We start from the raw sequence: 19822 nt of genomic DNA, 5'->3' as shown, positions 1-19822 counted from the left end.
TCAAACTACACTTGATATCTTCAGAAATTAAAACTTTGCATGCACAGAAGAACAGAAGGTTCTAACCTAGAAATGGGGCTGGAGTGATAGCACAGCAAATAGGGCGTTTGCCTTGCATATGGCTGACCCGGTTTTGATCCCTCCGTCCCTCTCGGAGAGCCCAGCAAGCTACCAAGAGTATCCCGCCCACACAGCAGAGCCTGGCAAGCTCCCTGTGGTGTATTTGATATGCCAAAAACAATAACAACAAGTCTCACAATGGAGACGTTACTGGTGCTCACTCGAGCAAATCGATGAACAATGGGAGGACAGTGCTACAGTGCTAACCTAGAAATGTTTAGATAGTAACTACCTTTTTTTTTTTCTTTTTGGTTCACACCCAGCGATGCTCACGGGTTATTCCTGGCTCATGCACTCAGGAATTACTCCTGGCGGTGCTCGGGGGACCATATGGGATGCTGGGAATCGAATCCAGGTCGGTCGCATGCAAGGCAAATACCCTACCCGCTGTATCACTCCAGCCCCCTACCTCTTTTTTAAGTTATATGACCAACAGCCAGTGGTGCCAGGTGCCCAGGGCCATACCCAGTGGTGTTCAGAGTCCTGTGGTGCCTGGCACAGGCCTCTGTCACCTGATGTCACTTGAGCTACACCCAGCCCAACCTGTAGCTCTGGTGGGGAGGGGAACAGAAAACCCAATACAAGTTATAATAGGTAAAGCTGAGGGGGGAAAATACAAGAAAGAATAGGGAGAAGAAAACAACTAAATCTTAGATTTTTCTGAAATCTGAGACAGAGATAACAGACTGGGGTGGATACCAAGTAAAAATTTTTTGGGCCACACCTGGTAGTGCTCAGAGCTCGTTCCCGGCTCGGTGCTCAGGAGGGGGGGTCACTCCTGGCAGTGCTCTGGGGATGATATGTGGTGCTGGGGCTTGAACCCAGTCAGCCTCATGCAAGGCAAGTGCCTTACTCATTGTACTAACTCTACACCTCATTCATTTCTTTTTTATCAAAGAGCCCAGCAAGCTACCGAGAGTATCTCGTCTACACGGCAAAGCCTGGCAAGCTACCCGTGACGTATTTGATATGTCAAACACAGTAACAACAAAGTCTCCAATGGAGACGTTACTGGCCCGCTCGAGAAAATCGATGAACGACGGGAAAGATAAAGAACATGCAAAGATAAAGAACATGAGTTTCCAGGAGAGAAGTCAAGTGTCCAGATGAAGAGCACTACCCCAGAGCTTACTACGGACACCTTTCAGAGTACCAAGGACAAGGAACCGGAAAATGTTTATAGAGAAACGAGGAAAAAAAGGAACTCAATTTTCTTGTGTGTGTTTTTGGACCACACCTGGCAGTGCTCACTGTGCTCTGTGCTGGGGGGCTGGGGGGGTACTGCCAGCAGTGCTCAGGAACCATGCAGTGCTGGGCATCAAATCCAGGCTTCTGGCACGTAAAGTGTGCACATGAGCCCTTTGAACTATCAACCCAAGCCCCAGGAATTTGACTGTCTTTTAGGAATTCAACTTTCATCACACTTCTCAACACCAGTCTTTGAAGCTAAAAGACAATGTGGATCTTTAAAATCTGAGAGGAAACAATCTTCAGTCTCAGAATTCTAGAGCTAACCACACTCTAATTTAATTGAAACTTTTTCAGATGTAAAGTATCTTCAGATTATGTCTGAGGAAGGAACTGAAAGTTTTGCTCTACCAAAGTATAAGAGTAATCTAGAAGGAGAATTAGTTTGGGTGCCCAGGATGGACACAGGAGGACGAGAACTCTGTGAGCTTATCTCCAGGAAACTGGTCTTATCCACAAATCACCTGACTTATCTAAATGCACTGCAAGGAGATTTATATTTTTGGCAGAGAACTTAATTAGTTATAAGTATGGAGAATATTACTGTCACTGTTCTCCCGTTGTTCATCGATTTGCTCGAGCAGGCCCAGTAACATCTCTATTGTTAACACTTGTTACTGTGTTAGGCATATCAAATACATCACAGGTAACTTGCCAGGCTTTGCCATGCAGGCGAGATACTCTCGGTAGCTTGCCGGGCTCTCCAAGAGGGGCGGAGGAATCAAACTCAGGTCGGCCATGCCGGCCGCGTGCAAGGCAAATGCCCTACGTGCTGTGCTATTGCTCCAGTTCATGGAGAATATTAAGTGAACATAAAAGGAAAAATTATATATATAAATATAATGAAAATTACATATACTATTATTTAGCTAGATATACTTTACACAGTTTTAAAATGGAACCCTCAAGAGAGGTAATACGATGAGCTGAGTGCAGACTTTGTATGTTTAATCTTTAGTACCACATTCTTTCTTGAACTCCGAAAGAAGCAATCCCTAAGCACAGAGCCAGGAACAGCCCCCAAACACTACCTGTTGCAGCCCCCCTAAACAAAACTGAGCCTTTAATACTAATCTAATAGAAATGAAAATTTTATTATTACTTTTTGGGTAGCGGTAGGGCGTTTGCCCTGCGCGCAGCCAGCCTGGCCGAGGCGGGTTTGATTCCTCCGCCCCTCTCGGAGAGCCCAGCAAGCTACCAAGAGTATCTTGCCCACCCGGCAAAGCCTGGCAAGCTCCCTGTGACGTATTCAATATGCCAAACACAGTAACAACAAGTCTCAAAACGGAGACGTTACTGGGCCCGCTCAAGCAAATCGATGGACAACAGGAAGACAGCGACAGTGTGATATTTTGGGTTTGGGGCCACACCCAACAGTACCCTGGGACTACTCTAGGCTCCAGGACAGATGCTGCTCTCAGTGGTGTTCAGGGACTAGGCTGTGCTGGGGATCCAACCCCGGCCTCCTGCATGCAGAGCCTGTGTTCTGCCTGCCGTGCTCTCTCCTGGGATACAGCATGGTTTTTAAGAAGTAAAGTCCTGGAGAAGAAGGGGTACAACTGCAATCTCATTCATGGCTGGGGAAAATGTGAAAAGGAGATCCGCTACTTTATAAATTTTGATCTTTCCAAAACTAAACACATGTTATGTGAACCATTAATTCCATGGCTGCATTTTTACCTAAATGACAGAAAAACCATTGTTTATACCAAACTTATTACATGAACATTTATAGCAATTTTTATGACTGCAAATAACAAGAAACAATCCAAATGTCTCAACTGGTAAATGAACACCCGATGGCACCTCTGAAAATGGGGATGACCATTCAACAAGAAGAGGGGACCCAAGCTACAGCCAACTCCCAGGCGCACTGTGCTAGGGAAAACGCAAAGCTAAAGACTGGGTGTGTCCATTTACACATGACAAACTTGTAAAGGAAAATCCACAGGAACAGAAAACTGTTCCCCGGGTCGGAGTGATAGTACAGTGAGGAGGGCATTTGCCTTGCATGCGGCCATCCTGGGTTCGATTCCCAGCATCCCATATGGTCCCCCAAGCCCTGCCAGGAGTAACTGAATGTAGAGCAAGGACTTAACCCCTGAGAATTGCCAGGTGTGACCCAAAATGCAAAAACCAAAAACAAACAAATAATAAAACTGTTCCCTAAATGTCCGGGATACAGCTGGGGAAGTGTGGACCACAAGTGAATATAGGGGGTGAGGGGCACTTTGAAATGATGGGACTCTCCTCTATATTGGTTTTGATGACCACCATACAAGTGTATATGTTTGTCAAAACTCACAAAACTCTAGACTAAAAAGACTGAATTTTATTTATGTATTGACAATAACCTAAATTTGAAAAATGAATGAAAAGGGTCCAGAGAGTAGCTCAGGGAGCCAAAGCACATGGCCAGGATCTGACTCAATCTCTAGCAACCCAAAGTTCCCTGACTTCACTTTCCTAATTCTCAGGGTCACCCTGAGAATCAGGCCAAGAGTATCCCCTGAGGGTCAGAGCAATAGTAAAGCGGGTAGGGCATTTGCCTTGCACACAGCCGACCCGGGTTCGATCCCCGACATCCCATATAGTCCCCTGGGCACTGCTGGAGTAATTTCTGAATGCAGATCCCTAAGCACTGTACCACAAGGTATGAACCCCCTCCCCAAAAAAAGAAAAAAACAAAACCCCACTTTAGGGGCAGGAAAAATTAAATGTCAAAATTTGTTTGCTGATATTAAAATCAGCAAAAAAGCAAAATTCATACTTAAAACTTGTTTATTTACTTCTGGGCAACACTCAGCAGTGCTTAGGGCTTACTCCTGACTCTGTGCTCAGAAGTCACTCCTGGAAGTGCGTGGGAGACCATCTGTGGTGTCAAAGACTGAATCATGATGGCCACATGTGCCTTAACCTCTGTACTGTCTCTCCAGTCCTATATGTAAACATTTTTTTTTCACATTTGGAGATATTACTTGGATTTTTAAAACTCCAAATATGGGTAAGTTGCTTGCCTTACTGGGACTGATCCAACACCCCATATGACCCCTGTAGCCCCACCAGAAGTGATCCCTGAATGCAGAGCCAGGAGTAAGCAGAGCCAGGGGTGCCCCAAAACAAAACCAAGAACCACAAAATATCAAATGCAGGGCTCAAGAACTGGTTCGATGGCTAAAGTGCCTGCCTTGCAGAACAAGGCTGTGAGCTTAACCTATGCCATGCACAGTCCTGGCAACTCGGCTGTTTGAGCCTGGCTGCTCTACCAGCCACAGAGTGAGGTCCAGTGCCACAGGCAGCTTCTGGCTGCATCCCAGCTAAGCACATGCATCACAGCTAAAAGGATGCAAACCCACAGCTAAAAGGATGCAAACACCTGGAAGGAAACAGAGGTGACTGCAGCAAGGAGTACGGCCCCTGATGAGCATAGCGACAAGAATGCACGCAAGCACAGGGGAAGAGTGAGAGCCTGGTGGGTATGTGCATGAACGCCCAACTAGAGGAGAGAAGCCCCCAGTAAACACTGTGGCTGAGCGTGCAAGCACCTGACACACGCACCCCGCTGAGCACAACTGAATGTGTGAGTGTCCTAACTAAAGCAAGTGTGCAGGCCCCAGCCGCACAACAACAAAGGGAACGGAAAGGGGATTGGGGCTGGTTTGTTTTTAAAGGATCTCTAACAAGAATCAGGAAGTCCAAAGGGAAATGAGGTGCATGTGGAGGTGGTGGTGGAGAGGTAGAGGTTCCCCCCTCCCCCACTGTAGGAGTTCATGGATAATGTTTACATCTGAAAATCCAAGGCAAAGCAGGCTAAGATCTCTGTTTAGAAGCATCAAAGTTTCAAATTCAAGGCTACAGCTGGGAAGATTTCCATGATGGGTAAGTGAATCATGAAAAGGAGGGTTTGGGCCACCAAGACACCCTTCCAGTGCACAACACGGATCCATTAAACATGCACATATAAATCTACGGTGATAACAAAACTTTTATATGATTTTGATTTGGGGGTCACACCCAGCAGTGTCCAGGGTTAACTGGCTCTGCACTCATGAATCACTCCTGGCAGGCACAGGGACCATGTGCGATGCCAGGGATAGAACCTGGGTCAGCACGTGCAAGGTAAGTGTTTCACCTGCTGTACTATCATTCCATTTTAAAAAGAAAACTTTTTAAAATGGAGATTTGGGGGTCAGAGAGATGGGACACACCGCAGTCCAATCCCTAGCCATGCATCGCCCCCTGAACATCCCCAAGTGTGGGGTCCTGGTGGTCTCCTGCACTATTGCCCAAGCAGCACTGTATCCTCGGGCATAGTACTGAACCATCCAGCCCAGTTGTCCCAGTATTGCTGGGAACAGTCCGGGGCCCCTGATCACTGCTTAGGAGACCCCAAAATAAACCTAAATAATTAGATGGGAAATTAACTTGTATTTTTGTTTTGTTTTTTAAAAGCCAGCCACTAGACTCAGTGGTCTCTATGAACTTACTGGGGGCTTTCCAATGGGCTCCCAAAAGGTGCAGAGCAAACTACTTGATATTTCTGAGTCACAGATAGCCTTGAACCCATGGGGATCCCATCTTACTAAGAGCACTGGATAAAGAGTTGGAGACCTCCTGGGACCAGATGTGGAATTCTGCTCTGTCCCCTTGGACAGTCAAGAGTCCAGTCATCGCCATGTCAATTTTTATCCCATAAGTGGGAGCCACTGGGATTCTGTGACATTTCAGAGACATAACAAGTGGGAAAAAAAAAAGTGGGCAGCACATGATCAGCACATTCCTTGATGGGCACTCAGCATGTTTCCTGTCCAGGCCTAGGAGACAAGGCCTCTGCCATAGGCTCTTGGACTGGGGACATCAAAGTATGCAACTCAAGCAAAAGTTCTGAACCCCTCTATGCACTCACAGGAGTGCTGAACCCCTTTCCATAGATATACCGTGCTGAAGGGTACTGTTCCTTTAGGCCTAAAATGCTGCTATGGCAGACAGAAATGACCATACATCCAGTACAGGATGGGGGCAACTGTGATGTCTCCAGAACAATCCCAGAACACATCTCACACACACAAACACACTCACACACATGCACAGCAGTTACGGCAAGACTGCCCCAGTCTTCACACCTCAGCAGACATCCCTACCTGTGATGATTCCTCAGAAATCTCATGTTTAAGGGATGTTTTCCTCACAGATTCCTGAAAATAGTAGTATACAACTCCTGCAGGTAATGAAGAAAGTCTTCTTGAAGCGTTTGGAAATGATATCATTACTTTAAAATGTTTATATTTATAATACAACAAAAGCATATACTCTTGGGGATCAAATTTAGGACCCTCAACATGAAAGACATGTTCTTCCATTGAGTTACATCCTTGGCCCAAAAATTCGTATAATTTAAAAAGAAACTTGAAGTGAAAGGGACTAGTTATTAGCTATAAAGGTGTTTATAGAGATAATTTTCCAAAAGGTTTGCAAGCAAAAGCTTTCAAAAAATTTTATTTATTTATTTATTTACTGGCTTTTGGGATCACACCTGGTGATGTTCAGGGGTTATTCCTGTCTCTGCACTCAGGAATCACTCCTGGCATTGCTCAAGGACCATATGGAATGCTGAGGATTGAACCCGGGTCAGCTGTGTGCAAGGCAAACACCTTACCCACTGTACTATCGCTTCAACCCCAAGCAAAATCTTTAATACCACTCCTAACAGGACATGATTAGACATTGTTACTTCAGGTGGATTTTTTTGGGGGGGGGGATTTCTTTTTTTTGGCGGGGAGGGAGGGCAGAGGGCATGGGTAGCAGGGACTTTAGAGTTAATGTGGGCTCAAATCCCAGTTTCACTCTGAAGATGCAGAGGGAAGGAGGAGACCAAGAAAGATAGCTTTGAGCAGTCCCTGGGGAAGTGGGAAGCCTTGGAAGGTCTCCAATGTGCAGTGAGCAACTGGTCATTGGAGTGGTCCTGAAGTGAGAATCCCTTTCCTGAGTCTTGCTGTTACCTTTAATTCGCCCCAGCATCTGAGCGCTTACCTGCAAGAACAAGGATCTGTACTATGTAGAGGAACTTGGAGAGCCTAGATGGAAAGTAGAGCTGAGTGTGAGGCTGAAAGTCTTATGCCGTGACCAGTGAAACTGGCTTTCCTTCCTTCTTCAAGCCTCAGGGCCTACTCTACCAGGGCAAGTCCAGACATCTGGGGATCTGGGGATCAATCAATCTATGGCTCTAAGAGGATCAACCTGGGTTTTCTTCTGACTCTGTGTCTCTTCCATTTCAAAATCCAAACTTAGAACACACAAAGACCTCCGCCCTTCCCTTCTTTTTTGTTCCTGTTTACAGGTCCCATCTTGCCTCTCCATTTCCAGCTACTCAGTCTTGGTTGATCATGCACAGCTGTTTGCTCAATGTTGGACCAACTTTACTCCCCACAGCGTTCCAAAGCCCAGTAATGTTCTATTACTTCTTCCTCTTCAGGGACGACCCCCACCCCACTGCCTTGGGAAAAGTAGAATATCTTGGCACTGCCAGAATGTGTCTCCCTGCCTATACATTCACACACACACACACACACACACGCACGCACACACGCACGCACGCACACACACACATGCACGCGCACACACACAAATGCACACACTGGGAGGATGATCCCTTCTGTCAAGATCTGGCCCAATAGAGCACCTCTAAGTCTCAGATACAGAACATCAGTTAAGGAAAGGGGAACCCTGTTTTCCCCCCACTTTGGGTCCTTTCTGGCCACTTGGGGCATGGTAGCAAAGCCCACCTAAACTTTACCTCTCTCTCAGGTGGCAGAGAACAAACACCATTTTCTGTCTAAAAAGAAAAAACGGGCAACAGTTAATGCACCACATAGTCTTTGGATCACATTCCCATTACCTCTGGTGGCAGAGGCAGCAGAAGGTCAGAGGCAGTTGGGTGGTGTTCCTCTACCTCCTTTAATCAAACCAGTGGATGGCCTGTTATTCACAGCTGAAGGTCAAACTGAGGACAAAGTGTGCTTGGAACTTGAAAGATACTCCCAAATTTCTACACAACCTCGGAGTCCCAAACAAAAGCTGGCTTCACTGTCCTCCTTGCTCAAGATGTGGGTCTCAGCAATTCAGAATGGGGAAAAGGCTTGACATAGGATTAGAGAAGCAAGAGGGCTAGAGCAATAGTACAGCAGGTAGAATGCTTGCTTTGCATGCAGCCAACCTGGGTTCAATCCCTGGCACCCCAAATGGTCCCTCAATCTCTGCCAGGAGTGATCCCTGAGTACAGAGGGCAGGAGTAAGCCCTGAACACTGCTGGACGTGGCAACAACAACAACAAAAAGGTACAACTCTACTAAACAACAGATTTGTTGAAATAGTGAATAATAAGTTTGAATAATAAGGTTAAAGATGATCAATATTTTATTTATTGGAGTGAGGGAAGCTTGAGCCAAACCCAGCAGTGCTCAGGGTTATTCCCAGCTCTGTGTTTAGGGGACCGTATGGTGCTAGGGATTGAATCACGGTCAGGGACATGCAAGGCAAGCACCTCAACCCCAATGCTACCTCTTCAGTCTAAAAACTACCAACACTTTACTTTTTGTGTTTGTTTGTTTGGGTTTTGGTTTCTGGGCTGTTCAGGTCTTACTCCTGGCTCTGTGCTCAGGGATCAGGGATCACTCCTGGAAGGCTCAGGGGACTATATGGGGTGTCAGGGATCTAAACCCAGGTTGACAGCATGCAAGATATGCACCCTATCTTCTGCACTATCACTCCACCCTATCCTACCAACACTTTAAAGTATTTTCTATGTCATGCTATGTTTTAAAAATAATTTTAGGCGTACGTGGGGAGGTCCCTGGCCTACTCAAAGATAGCCTGTCTAAAATCCCTCACCAGCATCAAATTCTGTGGAAACTACACATGGAATCAGTTGGATCCATAAACCAGCATCGAAGACTGCACTTTGTTCTTCACCATTGTATTTCTTTCTTTTCCCTTTTTTAGGCTGTAGGGGTGGGATGGAGGTTGGGGCACACTCAGCTATGCTCAGAGCTTCCACCTGGTTCTGCACTCAGAGATCATTTTTGGTGGGCTCGGGAATCACATGAATTGCCAAGGATCGAACCCACATTGGCTGTGTGCAAAGCATGCACTTGACTTGCTGTGCTATCACTCTGGCCCAACAATGCATTTATTTTCTCTTTTTGGGCAACACCTGGCAAGGCTCAGGAGTTATTCTTGGCTCTGCATTCAGGAATTACACCTGGTAGGGCTTGGGGGGACCAGATGGGATGCCGGGGATCGAACCCGGGTAGGTCACATGCAAAGCACCCTAGCTGATGTACTATTGCTCTAGTCCTTACTAATGTCTTTTTTTTTTCTTTTTGGGTCACACCCGGGAATGCACAGGGGTTACTCCTGGCTCTGCACTCAGGAGTTACTCCTGGCGGTGCTCAGGGGACCATATGGGATGCTAGGATTCGAACCCGGGTCGGCCGCGTGCAAGGCAAATGCCCTACCCGCTGTGCTATTTCTCCAGCCCCACTAATGTCTTTTTTTTTAAATCATCTCTCACTCCCCTTTGGCTCTTGTCCTGCCTTCTCATATTAAAAGGTATTCTTAAGCATTGTGTGTTTGAAATTGAATCAGGTCCTCTTATAGATGGAAGGGGGCACAGAAGTAAATGGACCTGCTGAAACACTCCCAAAACTCATCCTGCACCCCAGGATGCCACAGAGAACAGCCAACACGGACACTCTGAAAAGATATCTAAAGCTTAGCAGTACTTCCTCCTGATCACCCACTTCCTCAAATTTTCTCCTAACTTACTTTCCCATGCAGCCCTTAGTAAACTCATAATAGTCTAAGAAAATAAGATGGCTGGGGGTGAGGGACAGAAAGCACAGGGGTTAAGAAACTTGTCATGCGTGTAGTCAATCCCCCGCACTGAATACTGTCCCTCTCAAGCACTGCCAAGAGTGACCCCTGAGCTCAGAGCCAAGAGTGAGCCCTAAGTGAGTCCAGAGTGGCCCAATCCCAACCCCCCCAAAAAATAAGAAGATTGGTTTGGGGGACCAAAGAAATATAACAATATGAGTATGTGCTTTGCATGCAGGAGGTCTGGGTTCAATCCCTAGCCCCATGGTCCTCCAAACACTGCTAGAAATAACCCTTTAAACACTAGACTGGGAGTAGCCCCCGAGCGTGTGACCCAAACACAAACAGACAAAACGAGTCTGCCCTCTTAGGTTACTACCACCTGAATAAACCTGTTTCTCTCGGGGACCAGCTACTGTTTCTTGAATATTTGTTTTCAAGCAGAAAATCCTCAAACTTGAGTTAGGTTTCCACACTAAGTCTCCAATGTGAGCCGGAACTTTCGTGTGTCCTGCTAAACCTCCATTTCCTAGGTCTGCTCCCCATTCTCTAGTGGGACTATTTTAGAATATTTCATTAAAAATCATCTCCAGCTCCAGGTTTTCCTCCCTCTCTTTCTGCAGAGAACCCAGGCCCTGTAAGAAAGGAGCTCTCTCAATGTCCTGCCAACAAGCTCACTTCTTGGCTTCCGAAAAAGCATTTCCTTTCTTCTTCAGGGGAAAAGGCTTCTCTTTATCTCTGAGGATGATCCCCTGCTTCCTGCACTCCACTCTGTCTGGGTTTTTCTCACAACCTGATTGTCTGGAGGTTCCCTCTTTCACTTGGACACTTGGTCTTTCCTTCCGATTTCTTCCCAGCAGCATTTAAACACACGGCCTCTTCCATTAAAACATCTCTGGACATCTCTGAACTCAGAGGTCTTCCTCAGCTTCCATCCTACTCATCCCTCCCTTCACATCAGTCTGTAGGAGAGCACTGTCCTTGGTCCCTTCTCCCTCTCAATCCCGTCCTGGTCCTACGAGCTCTGAAGCATCTTACTATGTCCACTCCAGCTCTTAGTCACCACTATGAGGACCTTTGTCAACCTTGGCTCACTTCCTCTCTCTGCACAGTACAACAGCGCCTCCCTTGAGTCATCTCCTCTGAGAATAATGCTAACCATATTCTCCATGCAAGCCTTTCAAATATTTATAACTTAGAATGAGTGAAATTATCAGGCTTTTCTAAGAGTTTTGGAGATTGGAGGGAGCAGATCTGAGTCCTGAAGGAGAAAAGGAGAAGCAGAAGAAGAAAGTCACGTAGGAGGGGACACAGAAAAGTTAGGGTGGGAATCAAAAAGGCTACTTCCACCCACTTGGTGGTTTACTGCAAGCAGCCTTTAGTGTCTGCTTACCAATTCTGCCACCCCTGACGAATTCAGTGATGAGTAGAGTATTCTTTGACCATATCTGTGTGCTGGCAGCCTGCTCCCCTTATGCTCCAGGACTGAGCCCAAGAAGGGCAGCAGAGCCAAGCAAAGTCTGGGAGTTCAGTGCACAGCCCCTCCCTTTGCAGGGAGAATGGTGTCTGTGTGTGACATCATGTCTCAGGAGGCTTTGTGACAGGGCTACCTCTCCAACTGTGGTCAGCACAGTTTGCCAGCTGCCTCAATGAGGGGGGATGTTTAAACATCCCTGTCAGCCAGAGGCAATCCTCTGTAGGTAACTCTTGGGTTCCAGGCAATGTATCAGTCTGAAAAAGCACCAACCAAGTGCCTACACCTGTTCAAAATTCCAGAGAAGATAAGAGTTGTGTAAGTCCTGTCATGTAACACAATGAGTGTATTTATGAATCAAAAGCAAAACATGGCCGGACCATTCCTAAGCGTGATCCAATTTTTTATTTATTATTTATCCAATTTAATTAATTAAACCAGGGTCTGCTAAGCCTCCATTCTGCACTGGGAAGAATGCTGAAGGAGCAGCAAAGTCAACAAGGATCCAGAATCTGCCCTTGAGGAAACTGAAGAAACTCACGAACATTCTCTCATTCAAGATAATAGGGTCTATCCTCTTCAAATTACTACAGAGTGGTTAAATAATTATCATGAACTATAAACCATTATGAAATGGGACCAGAGAGATAGTATATTATAGGCCTTGCACCTGGACAACCTAGGTTCAAGTCCTATCACCCCATACGGTACCCTGAAGCTGCCAGGAGTGATCCCAAATGCAGAATTGGGAATAAATAATAAGCACAGAAGATGTGGCCCAAAAATCAAAACCAAAATATTTTTAAAAATCACAAAATCAGGGACTGGAACGATATCACTGCGGGTAGGGCATTTGCCTTGCATGCGGCTGACCCAGGTTTGATTCCCAGGATCCCATATGGTCCCTGAGCACAACCAGAAGTAATTCCTGAGTACACGAGCCAGGAGTAACCCCTGTGCATCGCCGGGTGTGACCCCAAGAGCAAAAAATAAAAATCACAAAATCATGGATGGTAGAACTAGAAGAGTATCTTAGTTTTACATAAGCATGAAATATTTACCAAGAAACACTATATTCCCATTCATAAGACATACTTTGGCCAAATGAATTTTTTTTCTTTTTGGGATACACCCAGCGATGCTCAGGGGTTACTACTGGCTCTGCACTCAGGAATCACTCCTGGTGGTGCTCAGGGGACCATATGGGATGCTGGGAATCGAACCCAGGTTGGCCACGTGCAATGTAAATGCCCTACACACTGTGCTATCACTCCAGCCCAACTGAAAAACTTTAATTCGATCCGTGACACCACATACAGTCCACACCAGGTGTAGCCCAAAAACCAAAAAATAACTTTGAAAGATTAAACTCATTTCAAGTATGTTCTTCAACTCACTGTTACTGGACATCAGAAATAGGAACTTCTGTAACTAGTTGGAAACTCAACAATACACCTTAACAAAACACATGGGGGTTCTGAGAGAATGAACAGTGGGCAGAGCTTTTGCTTTTCATGTGGCATACCTGGGTTCGATCCCTGGAACCCCCCTATGACATCACAAGCAATACCAGGAATGATCCCTGAGCGCAGAGCCAGGAGTAAGCCCTGAGCACAAATGGGTGTGCCCCACCAAAAGGCTGAAATGCATGACCCAAAAATCAAATAAATAAATAAGGGTAGAGTTACCACATGATCCAGTAATTACCACTCTGGGTTACTACCCAAAGGATATTTTTAAAAATGCAGACTATGATAGAAAGATATATTCATTCCAATGTTCACTGAATAATTACCTACAAAAAATATGGAGCAATTAAAGTACTCGTTATAGATAATTGGATAAAGGCAACATGCTACATTTGTATGCTGGAATACCATTCAGCTATGAAAAAAGATGAAATTAGACTGGAGAGATAGCAAAATGGAATAAGAACACGTTTTGCATGCAAAAGATTCAAGTTCAATCTTCAGTATTGCATATAGTTCCCCAACCACCACCAGGAGTAACTCCCAGTCACAAGTCTGGAAGTGGCATCTGAATATTACAGATATGACCCATACCTTCCCCCACAGAAAAGAAAGGAAGGAAGGAAGGAGGGAGGGAAGGAGGGAGGGAGGAAGGAAGGAAGGAAAATTGAAATTTTGCCATTCACAAAATGGAAAAAGCTTGAGGAATCTGTGTGAAGTGAAATAAATAAGAAGTTGTAAAAAGAGAAGTACTGGATTATTAACCCATATGTGCAATATAAAAAAATAAAATTAATAAATGACAAAAATAAATTTCAAAATAAACCAGCAGAAACTGATAACAGAACTAAGGTTACTTTAGAGGAAAACTGTGGAAATGAGAGATAAGGTCAGAGAGTATAGAAAGGTAATGGGAGGAGGGAAAATGATCCCTGGAAGGGATTAACCTACTGAACTGCATTCGTTAACTCTTTCAGAAAATGTATTGATTCCCTACTACGTGAGAGGCATCATGCTAGACCCTGTGTAAATTAGAAAATTACCCAGTCATTGTGGCTGGAGAAATAGTACAGTGGAAAGGACATGTTCCTTGCATGTGTCCATCCTGGGTTCAATCCTGGCACACTATATGGTGTTCTGGGCAAGGCCAGGACTGACCCCTGAGCACAAAACCAAGAGTAAACCCTGAGCACAGTTGTATGACCCAAAGGGAAAAAAAGAGAATTGGGGCCAGAGTGATAGTATAGCAAGTAGGTGTTGCCTTGCACGTGGCCAACCTGTGTTCAATCCCCAGCATCCCATATGGCCCCCTGAGAACCGGCAGGAGTAATTCCTGAGTGCAGAGCCAAGGGTAACCCAAGAGCATGAGCAATGCTGGGTGTGACACAAGGTAAAGGTAAAGGCCCTCCCGTTGATCGTCGATTTGCTCGAGCGGGCCCAGTAACGTCTCCATTGGAGACTTTGTTGTTACTGTGTCTGGCATATCGAATACTCTCGGTAGCTTGCCGGGCTCTCCGAGAGGGGCGGAGGAATCGAACTCGGGTCGGCCATGTTGGCCGCTTGTAAGGCGAACGCCCTACCCGCTGTGCTATTGCTGTGCTATTGTGTGACACAAAAAGGAAAAAAAAAAAGAATTAACCAGACACACATTTTGATCAAAGAGCTTATTTCTAATACTATGCTTGCTTCACTTTCTTTTTAATTTTGGGGAAGTAGGGTTCTCCTTCCATACAACATATGACCACGATGGTTGTCTTCCCTATTTTTAATACATTTCCTTGTGCATATTTAGGGATATTCCTAATGCAATGCAAGTGAATGAGACGTTGTTAAAAAGACAGCCTTAGAAATAAATATGTAAATAGACACTAGAAGTACCGAGGCCTAAACAAAAATATATAACCTGAATAACTAAAGACAATTAACTTTTAACTTTCCCACAGAGAAAACTCTATGTTCACCAGCTTCAGTAATGAATATGAAAGTTTTAAGAAAGAAATAAGACCAATTCTACACAACCTCATCCCAGAAAAAGTGGGAACACTTAAAATTCCATTCCAGGAGGATAGCATTATCTAATATTCAAAGCAGGGCCAAAATAATAGTACAGAGAGCAGGGCACTTGCCTTGCGGGCTGATCCAGATTTGGCACCATAACCCAGGTTTAGTCCTCCAAGTCCTTCCAGGAGTCACTCTGATAACAGAGCCAGGAGTAAGCCCTGAATACTGCCAGGTGTGGCCCAAAACAAAAACAAACCAAAAATCCAAAGCAGACAAAGATTATATAAGAAAACTACAGAAAAATATCTCTCACAAACACAAATATTAAAATTTTTTACCATTTTTATTGAGATACAGGATTTAGAATATCGTTAATTATACTTTTCATGGCAGAATCTCCTGCCCCCACTCCAGGTTGTCTCCTCTGGGGCCCCTCACAGCGGGGCAAGTTGAGTCTCCTTCCCTGTCCCCAGCAGCCGAAAACCTCCAGAACCCAGTTACAGTCATGCTCAAGGCCACTCTCCACACACTCGGATGAGCCTCACGCATGAAGTAAGCGGCAGAAGTACCCAGGTATGCAGGACCCATGGCTGAGATCTCCAAGCCTGCTCGGATCGGGACTGGGGCCTCCTCCACCCAGACCCCCAGTTTTCCAGTAGCTTGGCAGTCACACCTCACAAACTGCCCCAGCACCATGTAATCTCATCAATGGCCAAGATCCAGAGACTATAAAACAAAGCTCCTAGAAGAGAGCCACGCATAATCTCCTGCTCCCACACACAGCAGAGCCTTGGCAAGCTACCTGTGGCGCACTCGACATGCCAAAAATAATAACAATAACGAGCCTCATTCCCATGACCCTGAAAGAGCCTCCAATACATTGGGAAGGATAAGTAAGAGACTGACCACGTCACTTCTATAAAACACCATACTGGAATCAAGAAAGAAAAGTAATTTTGTGTGTGTGGCGGGGGGGGGGCTGGAGAAATATCTCAATTAACTGGGTGCATGCTTTACACACAGGAGGCCCGGGTTCAATCCCTGGCACCATATCATCCCCCAAGCACTGCTGGAAGTAAACCTCTCCCAGCAGAGTCAGGTGTAGCCCCTGAACAATGTCAGGTGTGGCCTCCAAACAAACAAAACTTTTGAAAAAGAAGCAATTGTCCTTTACTTCAAAGGACAATTTAGCAAATATCAATGGAAAGGGTTATATCAAACTTCACTTTCTCATATCTAATCTAGTCTAATAGCCACCTAACATTTGAAATCTGGTTTCTTACCGCTTTATCTGCCTCCCCCCCAAAGTCAAACTGCATACTTCGAATTGTCTATGGGCTGAGCATCGTTACTACAATTACTTAGACTTTACATCACTGTCACTGTCACCGTCCTCCCGTTGTTCATCGATTTGCTCGAGCGGGCCCAGTAACGTCTTCATCATGAGACTTGTTGTTACTGTGTCTGGCATATCGAATACGTCACGGGGAGCTTGCCAGGCTCTGCCGTGCGAGCGAGATACTCTCGGTAGCTTGCCGGGCTCTCCGAGAGGGGCAGAGGAATTGAACTCAGGTCAGCCATGTTGGCTGCATGCAAGGCAAACACCCTACCGCTGTGGCTGTGCTATCTCTCCAGCCCTGCTATCTCTCCAACCCGACTTTACATATTAATACATTAATACATGGGCTGGAGTGATAGCACAGCAGTAGGGCATTTGCCTTGCACGCGACTGGCCCAGCTGATCCGGGTTCGATTCGTCTGTCCCTCTCAGAGAGCCCGGCAAGCGGTTACTGAGAGTATCTCGCCCACACAGCAAAGCCTGGTAAGCTACTCATGACATATTCAATATACCAAACACAGTAACAAGGCTCACAATGTTACTGGGCCCGCTCGAGCAAATCAATGAACAACAGGAGGACAGTGACAGTGATATTAATACACATACACACATCTCTTAAAATACTGTTTGTCCATTTCATAAGAGTTGCAACATTTTTTCCATCAATTCTGCTGCAGTTTGCAAACTAGAAAAAAAGATTTTTAATTTGGTAATACTGTCCATAAATTATACTGTTTTTCTTTTTTTGTTGTGTTTTTTTGTTTGGAGGCCATATCCAACAATGCTGAGGGGTTACCCCTGGCTCTGCACTCAGGAATCACTTTTGGTGGTGCTCAAGGGACCATATGGGATGCCAGAGATGGAAACTGGGTTGATGGGTATGCAAGGCAAGTGCCTTACCCGTTGTACTACCACTCAGGCCTCAATAATATTGTTTTCAACATTAGTAATCACCAAGGCCAGAAAGAAAGTTCAGGGCTTAAGGCACTTGCACATGGCAGACTCCGATTTAATACACAGCACCACATGGTCCCCAGAGTAACACCAGAGTGATCTCTGGAGCACAGAGCCAAGAGTAATACCTGAGCACTTCTGGGTGTGGCCAAAAAACAAACATACAAACAACTCTCCCCCAATTTCTTATAATCATCCCACTCTATTATTAACAATATTGTAAACCATGGTGCTTCAAATAAAATTAATATAGGGGTCAGAGAGAGTACAGCAGGTAAAGACTCTGCCTTGTACACGGTCAGACAGGGTTCTACCCCAGCATCCTGTACGGCCCCCCAAGCACTGCCAGGAGTGATCCCTGAGAACAGAGCTAAGAGTAAGGCCTGAACATATCCAGGTATGGCCACCAAACCAAAAAAAAAATGTATGTAAATATAATTCTTTTCAATGAACTACAAAGCTTAAAGTAAAAGAAGAATAAAAGTCAATAATGTTGGAAAGAAAACTGCTGTATTTACTCTGCAAATAACATGATTGGATCAAAATCACCTGGGGGCACTCGGGGGCCCCCAGATGCTCAGTATCAAAGCACCTGCCTCGCAAGCCTGTGGCCATAGTTCAATTCCTGACGCTGCCCACATGTGCAAGCCAGTCCCAGTGGACTTGCTGTCTGAGCCTCCTGATGTTGCAACAGAGCCTGTGATCGCTAAGCACTATGGCCAGGTGTGTGTAGCTGTGCTACTAAAAGTGTTGACCCACAGCAAGCATCACAACCCAAATATGCCAAATACTAAGAGAAGGTGACACCCAACAAGCATGTGTGTAAGCACAACACTGAAAGGCGAACCACAGCCTTTCAGTGCAAACACTGAAACTAAATGTGTGGCTCCCTTTCACTGCAAAAAAACAACAGGAGTGGGGGACAGTACCACAGTTAGGGCAAATGCCCAATCCAGGTTCATTCCCAACATCACACGGTCCCCCTATCATTGGGTGAAGCCCTACTAGCCCTACCATGGCGGGGGGGGGGGGGGCCCAGGTGTTCCCAGTACCCCCGTGTCTGAGCAGCACTGCATCCTCAGGCCCTTGAACTAAATCACTGGCCGAGTGGGCTGAGAATCATCTGTGGAAGCTCCAATGTCCTGAGTACCTTTGAGAGTCTCCCCCCATCAACAAAAAGACATAACAAAGGGAAGAGAAGAGAAAAAGAACCCTCCTAGATCATCTACAAAGCTACCAGATATAGCACAGCGGTAGGGCGTTCGCCTTACAAGCGGCCAACATGGCCGACCCGAGTTCGATTCCTCCGCCCCTCTCGGAGAGCCCGGCAAGCTACCGAGAGTATCTCGCCCGCACGGCAGAGCCTGGCAAGCTCCCCGTGACGTATTCAATATGCCAGACACAGTAACAACAAAGTCTCCAATGGAGATGTTACTGGGCCCGCTCGAGCAAATCGACGATCAATGGGAGGGCCTTTACCTTTATTTTATCATTTATTTTTTTTAAATGTAGGAGCGATAGCACAGCAGGTAGGGCGTTTGCCTTGCACGAGGCCAACCTGGCCGACCCGAGTTCGATTCCTCCGACCCTCTCGGAGAGCCTGGCAAGCTACCGAAAGTATCTAGCCTGAACAGCAAAACCTGGCAAGCTACCTGTGACATATTCGATATGCCAAACACAGTAACAAGTTTCGCAATGTTACTGGGCCCGCTCGAGCAAATCGATGAACAACGGGAGGACAGTGACAGGAGTAATGCTATTTATTCAGCCATTAATTAGACTGATGACTTGGGCATGAATTCCACATTGTTTTTTTAACTGAATCGCCATGAGTTATAGTTCAAAGCAGAAATAAAAGCTACCAGATATTTTAGCAAAGCTGAAGAATACCAGATATATCAGATAAAAATAAATTATACTGCAGAGAACCTAAATTTTCTCTTAAAAATTAAGTGTATTTAAAGTGCATTTATTTAAAAAAATGTATTTAAAGTGTATTCGGTCATTCAATGGGATTTGGGTTATTTTTACTTTGGGGCATTATGAATAATGCTGTTTTAAAGTCTTTGTGTGGAGAAATATTTTAATTTCTTCTGGGCAAGTACCTGAATTGGAACTGCTGGATCATATAAGCCTACGCTTAAGTTTTTTCTTTTTACGAGGGGCCAAGGGGGCACACCCAGCAGTGCTCAAGGATTGGTTCCAATTGTGCTTGGGAGCCATGTGACACTAGAGATTAAACCAGGGTTGGCTGAATGCATGGCAAGCACCTTAACCCATTAACTATTTCCAGTCATATATTTAACCTTTTTTTTTCTTTTGGGGTCAAACCTGGCGATGCACAGG

This window comes from Sorex fumeus, unplaced genomic scaffold (assembly GCF_029834395.1).
Source record: "Sorex fumeus unplaced genomic scaffold, SorFum_2.1 ptg000125l, whole genome shotgun sequence".
NCBI classification, from domain to species: Eukaryota; Metazoa; Chordata; class Mammalia; order Eulipotyphla; family Soricidae; genus Sorex; species Sorex fumeus.
Note: the sequence above shows the minus strand (reverse complement) of the source record.